Raw genomic sequence first — 10,049 nt, 5'->3', positions numbered from 1 at the left:
GATACTTTCAAATATCGGACGGTATCGCTCAACACTATTTAGTAATAGTAATGTAAAGCTTCTTTGTTATTTGTGTGCAGAATGCCAACAATCAAAGATAATTGTAAAAAGCCTGTGTAACTTTTTATGAAAAAAAAAATTAAGTTTAAATTTAAATTTTTCATTTGTTTATGATCAACCATGTTCACATACAGCATAGTAATGAAAAAAGTATTCAAATAAAACACTTAGAGTAGCTAAAAATCAAGAATTAATAGGTCGGGTCATATTGACCCGGGAACAGTACAAGTGTTTAGCAAATGTGAACAGAAGAGCAGGGTTAAGAGAATGCTAGACCTAGATGTGATAGCAGGCCTATAGTGCCCTAGGTATCAATACGGAGTTCCGTGAAGACCAAAAAAACAATAGAAGAAAAAGGATCCTCCAAGAGCAAAATAAATATAAATGTATTATTTTTATTTTAATTACAAAATACACATTAAAGCATTATAAGGACATAAAAGCTAAGGAAATGGCAGCACAAACGCTTTCCAAGAAGGAAGTGAGGGCGTTTCTTGGAATTGTGGGATTATTATCAGTGGTTTATCCCAAGTTTTGCCATAATTGCCACACCATTAATGGATCTCCTTAAGGACACCAAGTTGATGATGGTGAAATGGACTTTTCACAAAGAGATGGCATTTCAAGAGCTGAAGTGGGCTCTGTGGAAAAAAAACACGCCACGTCGCACCAGACTTTAGCAAAGAATTAATGGCACAGTCAGATGCTTCAGAAGTCAAGCTAGAAGCTGTGCTGCCTCAGGAAATAAATTGGGAAGACCTCACATCCTGTATATGAGCCGAAAACTCATCCTGTGAGAAAAACTATGCGATTGTTGAGAAGAAGTGCTTATCTATAAAGTGGGCTGTGTATACACTGAAATATTGCCTACTAGGCCAAAGGTTTAAACTAGTGTCAGACCTTGCCACCCTGAGATAGTTAAAGGAAAAGAAGGGTAAGAATGCCTGGGTAACTAGGTGGTTCTTAACCTTCCAAGATTTCAGTTTCCATGTAGAGCAGTGTTCCCCAACTCTGGTCCTCAAGAGCCACCAACGGGTCATGTTTTCAGGATTTCCTTAGTATTGCACAGGTGATAATTGCATCACCTGCACAGGCAATAATTCCATCACCTGTGCAACACTAAGGAAATTCTCAATACACGACCTGTTGGTGGCTCTTGAGGACCGGAGTTGGGGAACACTGATGTGGAGCATAGACCCAGAAAGTTAGATGGTAATGTGGATGCTCTCTCCTGAATTCATAGTTTGGTATTTGAAGGTGCCAAAAACCCCTGCTTTGGGCAGAGAGGGGATATGAAACAGGGTTACTGGTATTGTATGTGAGGGGAGATGTGTCACAAAGATTACTTTCTTCCATGTTCTAAAAGCAATACGTTTCTCTCTGGCATGCTATGTGCTGAAGGGGTTAACCAGCCATGATAAGCGACGGGAGAGATGGGCAGAATACCTATTCACTATATCTCCACCTCAAGGGTGTGTCTGAGGAGTTAAATGTTCAGTCACTGTTTTTCTCCTGTGTTGTGTGTTTGGAGAGGAAGGTCTCCAACTGGTAGTTTTAGGTGGAGCTGATGACTTGTAGTGTCCTCTGCAGGCAAATCCCATCAACATAAGGACTTTGCTATACCTTATCTTTTGTTTTGCTGTTATGCCAGAAAGGTCATGTTTATTTTGTTAACCTCTGCCATGGGTTATGCTGTCTTATAATAAACCAGCAGGTGACTCACAAGAAGCGTTCCTGTGTCTACCTTTGAAGGCCATTGAGTGAGTCAACCCCTCACAACTCAATGATAGTAGTCTCACGTTCAAAGCAATAGTGGATGGTTAGTTATGGAGCCTGAAAGTCAAAAGTTCAAAACATTTTTACATGTGTATATAGTAATTAAACACATCACCATTTTTTCCAAGTAAATATTTTTCTAAAGGTGCTATTGACGTGAAATTCTCATCAGATGTTGGTAATAACTCATACCCATAATTAAGTTATGTTTAATAATGTGAATTGAAACTGGAAAAGGTATTGAATACATGATGAAAGAGGGGTGCAAAAAGAAATGGAAAATCATGACTCCAACTGAAACCTATCAGTTATTAGAAATAAGTCTTGCCGCTTAGTGAAAAATAATATCAGCTGGTTCAATTGATTGTCTAAAAAAGGTGCCTCATTATTAAGGTGCCACACAAGGGACATCTGATGATGGGTAAAACCAGTAACCTGCCTCAAGACCTTTACAACCCTATTGTTGCAAAACATACTAATGGCATTGGTTGCAGAATAATTTCTAAACTACTAAAGGTTTCAGTGAGCACTATTGAGGCCACAATCTAGAAGTGGAACATAAGATCACCATAAACCAGCCATGACCAAATGCTCTTCCCAAGATTTCAGGCAGAGGAGTGAAAATAATTATCAGAATAGCTGTTCAAGTCTCAAGAACCACATGTGGAGAACTGCAGAAAGACCTGGAATCAGCAAGAAAAACTGATTTAAGGAAAAGAATAAGTAATGCCCTCAACCCCCATGGCCTGAAACCATGTTCACCACGCAAGACTCCATTGCTGAACAAAAAGCATGCCTAAGCATATTTAAAGTTTGCAGAGCAACATTTAGACAAGCCTCTGAAATACTGGGAGAATATAGTCTTGCCAAAATTGAACTCTTTGGATGCTATAATACACGCCATGTTTGGAAGCCAAAAGGCACTGCATGTCACCTTAAAAATACCATATCAACAGTGATGTTTGAAAGTGGGAACATCATGGTGTGAGGCTGTTTTTCAGCATACAACACTTACAAACTTCATATGATTGAAGGAAGGATGAATGGACAAATATACCTAGACATTGTTGAAAAAAGCTGCTGCCACCTACCAGGATGATTAACATGAAGGTTGACATTTCAGCAAGAAAATGATCCCAAACACACAACCAAGAAAACTCTCAATTGGTTTCAGAGAAAGAAAATAAAGCTGCTAGAATGGCCCTGCCAAACACTTGATCTGAATCCAATAGAAAACGTATGAAAGGAATTAAAGGAAACCTGTCATCAGTTTAGGCCAATATAAGATACAGCCACTGCCTTTCAGGGCTTATCTACAGCATTGTATAATGCTGTAGATAAGCCCTCGATCCGAGCTGAAAGATAAGAAATATATATAAAATAAATATATAGTGGGAACGGAAAGTATTCAGACCCCTTTACATTTTTTACTCTTTGTTTCATTGCAGCCATTTAGTAAATTCAGAAAAGTTCATTTTTTCACATTAATGTACACTCTGTGTTAGGGTTGGCGGATTGCACTAAATAAATTTAATAGTAAAGTGCAATCACAACCCGTAGTCCACCATGCGGAGATGTTAAACTGCTGCTAGTTTGAACAATTACGGAACACACAGCGAGCGATTGCTTGCACACACTGAGTTAAACGTGACTCAGTGTGAACAGCACATGAACTGTACTCACACGCAGAAACAAAACAGATGCTCTGCAACTGAGCTGTGTCACTCACACACAGAAATGGAAAAGATGCTCTGCAACTGAGCTGTGTCACTCGCACACAGAAACAAAATAAATGCTCTGCTACTGATCAGTGTCACTCACACACAGAAACAAAAGAGATATGGTGCTAGATACGACCCCTGTTAACCTCACAGGGGAACATAGCCCACTAATGGGGCAAAAAACAAACATTGGTCACGCAATCAGCAAACGCACTCAACCAACTCCTCTCCGGAGGTGCCGGAAATCTAATGGCTAAAGGCCAGCCCTGAATTCACACAGACAAACTCCTCACCAGAGAACCAGAATTCTAACGGCTTACCGCCGACCCTGAGCACATGCTGGTAAAGACCACACTGGTGCAATGTCCCAAACACACATGTAATGAGAATGATACTTGTGCGCCCGTGTGCGCCTCTGAAACCCTTTTACATGTTCAGCTCATGTCCAGTCCAACAGGATCTTGCTTGCGGACCAATCTGGAGCTGCCACATCACTAGAGCAGCTGATGACCAACCACCAATGAGATGCCGCCACATCACGAGCATGCTCAGTAGGGTGATTTCTGGACTTAGCCTTCGGAGCGTCTGTTCGTCGCTGCCTACCGCTGGTTACTATAGATTTGGCTGAAGAGCCAGCAGTAACCAGATGAACAGCATGAGCCTGAGCAAGATGCTGGGACCGACGTCTATGCTCAGCAGCACCTGCAGCAGCCGAAGCTGAATAGGAGGCTGCAGATGCAGACAAGGCTTGGGATCTAACCTGTGCAGCAGGAGAATAACACTCTGCACCCCATCTTGACTGAAAAAAAACAGTAATGTAGAAATTTTAGCAAATTTAATAAAAAAGAAAAACTGAAATATCACAGGGTCATAAGTATTCAGATCCTTTGCTCAGACACTCATATTTAAGTCACATACTGTCCATTTCCTTGTGATCCTCCTTGAGATGGTTCTACTCATTCATTGGAGTCCAGTTGTGTTTAATTAAACTGATAGAACATGATTTGGAAAGGCACACATCTGTGTATATAAGACCTCACAGCTCACAGTGCATGTCAGACCAAATGGGAAGGCCAACAACAGGCCAAGGAGCTCAGAAACAGAATGGTGGCAAGGCACAGATCTGGCCAAGGTTACAACAGAATTTCTGCAGTACTCAAGGTTCCTTAGAGCATAGTGGCCTCCATAGTCCATAAACGGAAAAAGTTTGGAACTGCCAGAAGTCTTCCTAGACCAGGCCGTCCAGCAAAACTGAGCAATCGTGGAAGAAGAGCCTTGGTGAGAGAGGTAAAGAAGAACTCCAAGATCACTGTGGCTGGGCTCCAGAGATGTAGTAGGCAGATGGGAGAAAGTTCCACAAAGTCAACTATCGCTGCAGCCCTCCAGCAGTCGGGCCTTTATGGCAGAGTGGCCCGAAGGAAATCTCTCCTCAGTGCAAGACATATGAAAGTCCCCACAGAGTCTTCTAAAAACACATGAAGGACTCCAAGACTATGAGAAATAAGATTCTCTGGTCAGACGAGATGAAGATAATCCTTTTTGGTGATAATTCTAAGTGGTACATGTGGAGAAAACCAGGCACTGCTTATCACCTGTCCAATACAATCCCAATAGTGAAACATAGGGGTAGCAGCATTATGCTATGGGGGTGTTTTTCAGCTACAGGGACAGGATGACAGGTTGTCATTGAAGGAAATACGAATGCAGCCAAGTGCAGAAATATCCTGGATGAAAACCTCTTCCAAAGTGCTCTAGACCTCAGGCTTGGCTGAAGGTTCACCTTCCAACAAGACAATGGCATGCAGATAAAACAACAAAAGATTGACTTCAGAACAACTCTGTGACTATTCTTGACTGGCCCAGCCAGAGCCCTGACCTAAAACCAATTGAGCATCTTTGGAGAGACTTGAAAATGGCTGTCCACCAACGCTCACCATCCAACCTGACGGAACTGGAGAGGATCTGCAAGGAAGAATGGCAGAAGATCCCCAAATCCAGATGTGAAAATCTTGTTGCATCATTCCCAAGAAGAATCATGACTGTACTAGCTCAAAAGGGTGCTTCTACTCAATACTGAGCAAGTGGTCGGAATACTTATGACCATGTGATATTTCAGATTTTCTTTTTTAACAAATTTGCAAAAATGATTACAGTTCTGTTTTTTTTTCAGTCAAATGGCGTACAGAGTGTACATTAATGAGCAAAAAAATGAACTTTATTTTTGAACTTTTTATGAATTTACCAAATGGCTGCGATGAAACAAAGAGTGAAAAATTTAAAGGGGGTCTGAATACTTTCTGTATCCACTGTATATATACAATACTAGATTGTGGCCCGATTCTAACGCATCGGGTATTCTAGAATATGCATGTCCCCGTAGTATATGGACAATGATGATTCCAGAATTCGCGGCAGACTGTGCCCGTCGCTGATTGGTCGAGGCAACCTTTAGGCCTCGACCAATCAGAGACGGGCACAGCATGGCGACGATGATTTCCTGGATTTCCAGGACAGACAGACAGACAGATAAACCCTTAGACAATTATATATAGATATATACAGTACAGACCAAAAGTTTGGAAACACCTTCTCATTTAAAGATGTTTCTGTATTTTCATGACTATGAAAATTGTAAATCCACACTGAAGGCATCAAAACTATGAATTAACACATGTGGAATTATATACTTATCTCTGGGAACTACTCCTTCAAGATTGTTGGAAGACCATTCCCGGTGAAGCTCATCAAGAGAATGCCAAGAGTGTACAAAGCAGTCATCAAAGCAAAAGGTGGCTACTTTGAAAAACCTAGAATATAAGACATAATTTCAGTTGTTTCACACTTTTTTGTTAAGTATATCATTCCACATGTGTTAATTCATAGTTTTGATGCCTTCAGTGTGAATGTACAATTTTCATAGTCATGAACATACAGAAAAATCTTTAATGAGAAAGTGTGTCCAAACTTTTGGTCTGTACTGTATATATATATATATATATATATATATATATATATTGTTTATCAGAGGTCTCAAACTGCATTTCTCAAGGGCCGTAAACAGGTCATGTTTTCAGAATTTCCTTGTACTGCACAGGTGATAATTTAATCACCTACTCTCATAGTGATTACAGCACCTTGTGCATTTCTAATGAAATCTTCAAAACACTCATGGTTGTGCAGCGCCCCAGAGATCTGGTCGTTGCAGTAATGTCGCTCTGCCACTAAGGGGAGTGATGGTACGTCTGATGGCACTAAAGGAGTTCTACTGACCAGGTATCACCAGCACACATTACACTTCACACTCCACCCACTAGGGGGAGAAAAAGGCTTTATTTATTGGGCCACTCCTCACACTGGTAAAACTAGGGGTTGGATAGGAAGTCAGTCAGAAGCTGACTGGGTTGGATTCAGGCAGCATCCCGTGGCAGGGGATGCTGCAGGGAGAAGATTCAGGGGGGTCCCTGTCAGGCGTGGGAACCTAGCAGGTACCTAGCGAACAGAACAGAATGTTACGGAACCGCGCCTGCACTACCTTGCGGCGGTATCCTAAGAAAGAGACATGAAGCGAAGGATATTGTGGAACAGTGAGAAACAAGATCAAGCACAAAGGAGAGCCAGTAGGAGTCATGCCCTGAGAACGGCAACATCCTACTGAGGCACGTAGCCGGTGGCCGGAACACCGAGGAAGTAACTGACTCTATGCCTTACTTCAAACTCTGCAGGACAGTTAATTATAGGTTGGCTGTCTACCTTACATCACCTACGCAGACATAGGGGGCAACGCGTGGAGAGGGGCATCTCTAGGGTCCCGGAAGAGCTCCGAGCCTACCCGTCAAACGGGTGCGTCCTAGCCATAACATACCTGGGGGATGGATAACTAGAAACATCTGGAACGAATTAGAAAGGACTAGAAAGAACGAGAACAGAAGTTGTGAGGACTGTTCCGAATGCTCAGCAGGGTAGCACTACAACACACAGGCGCTATTGGTAGGCAACGATTTCCACCTGTAAAGGGAACTCTGGATGTGCCATCGGACCGGCCGGTCTCAGACAGCACTGTTAACTGTGCTCTGGATTGAGGATCCTGAAGTCTTCAGTAAAGAGGTAAAGAGACTGCAACCCTGTGTCCTCGTTATTGTCTGCACCTCACACCATCACCATCCACCATACTGGGAAGCCCTGGGGACATACTTCACCTGTGGGAAGTTTCATCATCTAGCTGCCATCACATCACCCCAGTGGGCCCGAGCAGCGTCGGTTATCCTGACCGAACACCACAGGTGGCGTCACAAAACCTTGACAGACTCCTTTCACCTTTCATTGGATGCCCCTTAGCAGGGTCACGGACTGGGTCCAGCCACCGTGACATCCCCAGAACTGAGCCAGAGAGGACCGGTACCGAGTAACCCGCGGCCCTGCGTCTGGGGGCGCTCCAGTTGCTGCCCACGAGGAATGCAGTTTGAGACCCCTGCTGTATATACTGTATATACACACAGAGCACATACACACATATGCATGTTCCCAGACTATATGGGACTTACCATTCTATCTGCTCCTATTCAGTTCTTCTGGACTCCCATAGGGTACAGAACTTGTAGTCACATAATGCTCACATGATCGTGATGTCACCAAAGGTAACATAAGAAACTGAACTGATCATGCATGACTGCTGTCAGTGCGGTTTCTGATTGTAATCACTATGTGAATAATGGGAATGAAGGGCAATCCCTCTACCCCACTGGACACCGGCTGTGCGCACATGATAAGATTTGGTATAATGACTAGCGATGAGAGAACCTTTTACCGCTTGGTTTGGCTATGTTTGCCAAACAGTTTGCCAAACATAACCCGACATCACTGAATTCAATGGGAGGTTAAACCAAATGCATGTGAAAAAAGGGGCATACATAGACAAGTGCAATAAACATGAGCAATGCAAGGCATACAAGTGCAGAATCATAGTAATCTGAAATAGCACTTAGTGGAAACTCAATGATTTACCGAACTTAGGCCAAATTTTGATGGTTTTTAGGGACGATGAACACTAATCCGAATGGGCAACGTTTGTGCTGAATGAGATTGGCTAATGTTTTCTGAACAAGTTCGCTTGTCTCTAAAGGTACCTTCACACATAACGATATTGTTAACGATATCGTTGCTTTTTGTGACGTAGCAACGATATCGTTAATGAAATCGTTATGTGTGACAGCGACCAACGATCAGGCCCCTGCTGGGAGATCGTTGGTCGCTGAATAAAGTCAAGAACTTTATTTCGTCGCTGGACTCCCTGGAGACATCGCTGGATCGGCGTGTGTGACACCGATCCAGCGATGTCTTCACTGGTAACCAGGGTAAACATCGGGTAACTAAGCGCAGGGCCGCGCTTAGTAACCCGATGTTTACCCTGGTTACCATCCTAAAAGTAAAAAAAAACAAACAGTACATACTTACCTACCGCTGTCTGTCCTCCAGCGCTGTGCTCTGCTCTCCTCCTGTACTGGCTGTGAGCGTCAGTCAGCCGGAAAGCAGAGCGGTGACGTCACCGCTCTGCTTTCCGGCCGCTGTGCTCACAGCCAGTACAGGAGGAGAGCAGAGCACAGCGCCGAGGACAGGCAGCGGTAGGTAAGTATGTACTGTTTGTTTTTTTTTACTTTTAGGATGGTAACCAGGGTAAACATCGGGTTACTAAGCGCGGCCCTGCGCTTAGTTACCCGATGTTTACCCTGGTTACCGGCATCGTTGGTCGCTGGAGAGCGGTCTGTGTGACAGCTCTCCAGCGACCAAACAGCGACGCTGCAGCGATCCGGATCGTTGTCGGTATCGCTGCAGCGTCGCTATGTGTGACGGTATCTTAACACTGACTGTATCAGACATGATAGGATTAGATACCTGACACAAAGGACAGTATCACACATGACAGTTGTTACCCCTCACACCCAGGTGATTTTACATTTTTCATTTTACTTTTTTCCTCCCTTTCTTCCAAGAGCCATAGTTGTTTTTTTTTAGCCATTTAGTTATAATTCTGAATGACACCATTCATTCTACCACATATTGTACTGGAAAATTGGAAAAAAAAATCTAACTGCTGAAAAAAAAGTGCAATTCCAAATTTTCAAAATATGATAACAATGGCTTTGACAATATGATTCCCCAGGTCAGTATGAGTATGGAGATAGCAAACATGTAGAGGTTTTTTTTATTTTGGTGATGAAAAAAAATTCAGAAATTATTCACATTTTGTTCCGCTTTTGTCACCATTTTCTGAGACCCGTAACATTCTCATTTTTTGGGGATCTGGTGATGTGAGGGCTTCATCTTTGCACCCTGTGACTGCATTTTTACTAATATCAGTATGGGGAAGAAAAATGGACTCAGATTCTCAGAGGTGATAGTAAAGGAATTATTGTGCACTGCTTGTGGTGGAGAAGAATAGTGCTAGAGCAGTTAGCATTATGCTCTAGCCATATTGAGAACTAGGGCTGAAATTAT

This window comes from Ranitomeya imitator, chromosome 7, assembly GCF_032444005.1.
Source record: "Ranitomeya imitator isolate aRanImi1 chromosome 7, aRanImi1.pri, whole genome shotgun sequence".
Lineage (NCBI taxonomy): Eukaryota > Metazoa > Chordata > Amphibia > Anura > Dendrobatidae > Ranitomeya > Ranitomeya imitator.
The sequence above is the reverse complement of the archived record's forward strand: the minus strand, read 5'-3'. Positions refer to the sequence as shown.